Raw genomic sequence first — 4,167 nt, forward strand, 5'->3', positions numbered from 1 at the left:
GATGTATTTAAGGCCTCTGTGGTCTGGATAAAGAATAAACTTTCTCTGCACCTAGTAATACTATCAATTCCTTAGTGCTTGTACAATGACATAAAACTCAACATCATAAGTAGAATAATTAAGCTTGGATCCACTAAGCTTTTCACTGTAGAATATCATCGGTTTTCCTTCTTGACTTAACACAGTACCAATACCAACTCCTGATGTATCACGTTCAACTTCAAATTTTTTTATCAAAGTTAGGTAAGGCCAATATAGGTGCTCTAGCATTTTATTCTTAATCAGCTGGAAACTTTGCTTTGCTTCTGAAGTCCATTGAAATTTTCGCATTTTCAAACAATCCGTAACTTGTGAAATAAGTGCATTAAAATTTCTGATGAACCGCTTGTAAAAAGAAGCCAAACCATGGAAATTACAGACATCATGTATGTTGTATGGAGTAGGCCAGTCAAGTATAGCCGTTACCTTGGACTGATGTACTTTTACCCCCTCAAAAGAAACAATATAACCAAAAAAATACCACACTATCTGTCATGAAGCTGCATTTTTTAATATTAGCATATAGTTTCCATTGCTTTATAGTTTCAAGAACATCCTTGAGTTGTTGCATATGAGTCTCACATGAAGGGTAGTAATTTAATATATCATCGATGTACACGACAAACACACTTGCCAATATAGGATCTGAGCACATGTTTCATTATTCTCATGAAGGTACTAGGAGCATTCGACTACCCAAACGGCGTAGCGAACTACTTTAATAATCCATCATGTGTTTTAAAAACGGTCTTCTAGTCATCCCCAAGACTAAAAAGTTGGGGAAATTTTGGACTAGAAGACGGCTTTTAAAACACCATAAAGTTTTTATGGTGTCAAGGCTAGTCCAACTTTATGGTGCCAAGGTTTTTAAAAGTCGTCTTCTAGTCCATATACAAGATCATCATCATCTGGCTCCTCATCATAAATTGGATCACCATTATACCTATTAGCATAATCTAGGTTCTCATCCATAATCATGAGTTGCTTGTTTTTATCAGGACGGCTATTCGGCTTCTTACAATCTCCGGTCATGTGACTCGCCTCCCCTCACTTGAAACAACAAAGAGTTGAGGTGCTGCCCTGAACTCTAGCACTTGGACCAACAATATTTGGGAGATTAATAGGTGCTGTCGAGGCATCTTTGTTGCCCACAAATGGTGCCTCTTCAGGCCTTGCACCAAGATCTTGCAATCGCCTATTGGGAGACCCAAATCTCCTCTCATGGCTGCACTAGCCATGCTCTTGGACTATTGTTTCTCTATTGTTAAAGCTCACTGACAGGCTTCCGAAATAGTCCATAGAGGGTGTTAACTTAGGACGTCTTGAATTGATTGTCTCAGTTCCGCTATGTATCGAGCAACAAGTTACTCTTCAGTCTCAGACAAGTTGTTCCATGTAACTAATTGATGGAACTCCTCAATACAATCATCAACGGATTGCCCCCGTTGACGAAGGGTATGAAGTCACTGAAAAATCGTCTAAGTATAGTTAAAGGGAAAGAACTGATGCGTTAACTTTTTCTTCATCTTTTCCCAATAAGAGATTTTCAATTTTCTTTATCTTTCCCGAGTCTTTTTTCAATTGGTCCCACCATGCCCTTAAGCTTAATAGCCATGGGCTTCACTTTCCTATCATCGGGCACATCTTTGTACTCGAAGCTGTGCTCGATAGAATCAATCCCATCAATAAATTCTTCTGCTTGCATTCCTCTTGCAAACTTTTGTAGATCAACTTTAATACCAAGATCCCAAGATTTGTTATACTAAACATGAGGTTCCCAACGCGGAGTATGCACATGAAATGAGTTCTCAAAACACCTTCCTACTCACTACCGTCATCATAGTGTGTCGGGGCTGGATTTTGCGCTAAGCGTCATCAGTTCTTCTACTTGCCTTCTCAAATTTGAGCTCTATCTCACGGAGGTCTTGATCTCGCTAGATCGGCTCATTTTCGACACCTTGTTGTTGCGGAAATCCACGAACCATGATGCCTTGTCAAGAGCACGCAGTCGCACAAGAATCTAGCCTCTGATACGACCTGACACAGTACAAAATTTACCAACAAACAACACTAATAAAAATAATTGTGTTTTAGAGAGAAATAAAAAATGAGGAAATCACAAGAAGAAATAACAAACGTGCTGATCCGAGGAGCTTTTCACGTACTGTAAAGTACTGTCAAATTTTATCACATCTCAAAACTTCTGTTTACAATGCCCCTCCTTCCCTTTAATGCAAATTTTTCTTTTTTCCTTTGAAAATGACGCATTTCTAAAACCTATTCCTAATAGAATTCCTACTCACGCAGTATCCAATAGATAAGCCCTAAGAATACCTTCTTAGAGTTAAGTCCAACTCACGTCTAATAAGGGCCAAGCCTTATCCAAAGTGCCAAGATTCCAAAAAGGAAAATACAAACCTTCCACTAATAAAAAGGACTTATCCATTTATTAAAAAATTGTACTTCCTAAACACCAAATTAACAGACTCAAAAAAAAAAAAAAGGACTCATTAAAAAAATTTATTTCTTCATCGCCCGATCATGATCCAACTGCCCCAGATAGTTGAGCGCGATAATCTCGACTACATCAATGGGCCAAGCTTCCCAAGATCTAAAGGAGGCGTAACCCTGTTAGGGTCCCACTTGCGCCGGGTCCCAGGAGGGGTAGACTGAATACGGCCCTAACCTTTGGCATTTTTTGCACAAAGTGGCCACACTTGAACCCACGTTATCAAATGGCAGGCATAGCTTTTTACCATTGCACCAAGCAACGGCCCCTATGCTTGCCCCAAGGTCTATAGCATAATAATTGGTAGACCTGACAATTGCCAACCTTAGCATGTGTCTCTAATGAGTAAGGCTCAGTCTAGCTCTTAAGTTATCCTGCTGGCTGCTAGTCACTTTGGCCTCGTGGCAACCCTCATCTGGTTCATGCATATTCGTAGATCTATTAATGGTGGAGGTTTCATTGATCAACATTCACCTTTGTTTAGTTTCACTTTTTCATGTTTATCGGGAATTGAATATAGAGACAAACTATTTAGACAAAAAAAAGGTTGTGAGGGTGGATTTGTTAGTGCGGTTTTGTATCTATTTTTTTTCTCCTTTGCAATTATCTTTTTTGATTAATAAGATTTTTGTAAGTTTTATAAAACAAAATTCTATTCACCTTGGTCAAGTGAATCCGTGCCATGTATTTTTTTCTCAAAAAATACATGGCACGGATTCACTTGACCAAGGTGAATGAATAATCAAAGCATATAAGGCATGCTCAAATAGTGCCATATACTAGCAAGTCAGCAACACCTAGTGGATGCTATACGTCCCATTGAAAGAAAGGATATTAGGGTTTGCAATGGGCCAGGCAGCCTAGCCTGGCCCTAAAGAAGTAGCATATGGGCCATGAACTATGGCCCGAAGGCTGGCCCAGTTCGGAATGACCTGGCCTTGTTTTTTTCCTTTCTTTTTTGCCAGCTCAGACCGACCCAAATAGGGCAAGGCCCGGCCTAGGACTGGGCCAGCCCTATGGGGACAAGGACCGGGCCAAGGCAAATGCCGGCTTGACCTGGTTCTTTAAATACGAAAGTGGGTATACCCAAAAAATAAAAAATAAATAAATAAATAAATAATTGTAAATATGGAGATGGGAAATATATAAGAGAGGTGAAAATAATCCATGCACTTTGGGAAGGATTGAGATCTCAGTGGTCCGCTCTTCCTCTTTTTTGGGGGTCTTAGGGCCTTTGTATTGCCCCAAACTTGGCACGCAGATGCTGATTGCCTTAGGAAGATATTCATGAAGAAACGTTAGGAAAACATTTTGAAAAATGGTTTTCTTGAACTTGATGAGCACAACTGTCCATTTCATGAGTTTGCCCATTGGAGGCTCAAAATTATTTGTTTTCTTTTAAATTTTCATCTAAATCCTCTTGATGAGCACAATTGTCTATTTCATGTGTTAGCCCATTAAAAGCTCAAAATTATTTTTTTTCTTTTAAATTTTCATCTAAATCCTCTTAAGGCCTCAATGCAGCACCATTTCTTCGATCCTAAAATGGAAAGCACCTATTCACCGCATATTCATTTTGATGAAAAAATGACTTCCCGATTTTATTTTCAAATTTTTTC

The 4,167-nt window shown here is 39.1% G+C and overlaps 1 long non-coding RNA gene across 1 annotated transcript; it reads right to left on the reverse strand.

Annotated features, from left to right (window-relative positions):
• Positions 1–344: 344 nt before the first annotated feature.
• On the reverse strand, positions 345–2,619 carry LOC148781315 (uncharacterized). Its single transcript, XR_016058724.1, has 2 exons — positions 2,205–2,619; positions 345–2,076 (listed from the first exon to the last, which is right to left on the reverse strand). It is a non-coding gene; the product is annotated as an uncharacterized LOC148781315 (long non-coding RNA).
• Between the last annotated feature and the right edge of the window lie 1,548 nt (positions 2,620–4,167).

Source organism: Amborella trichopoda, chromosome 7, assembly GCF_054954075.1.
Source record: "Amborella trichopoda isolate Santa Cruz 75 chromosome 7, AtrichopodaSantaCruz75HAP2 v2.0, whole genome shotgun sequence".
Taxonomy (NCBI): domain Eukaryota; kingdom Viridiplantae; phylum Streptophyta; class Magnoliopsida; order Amborellales; family Amborellaceae; genus Amborella; species Amborella trichopoda.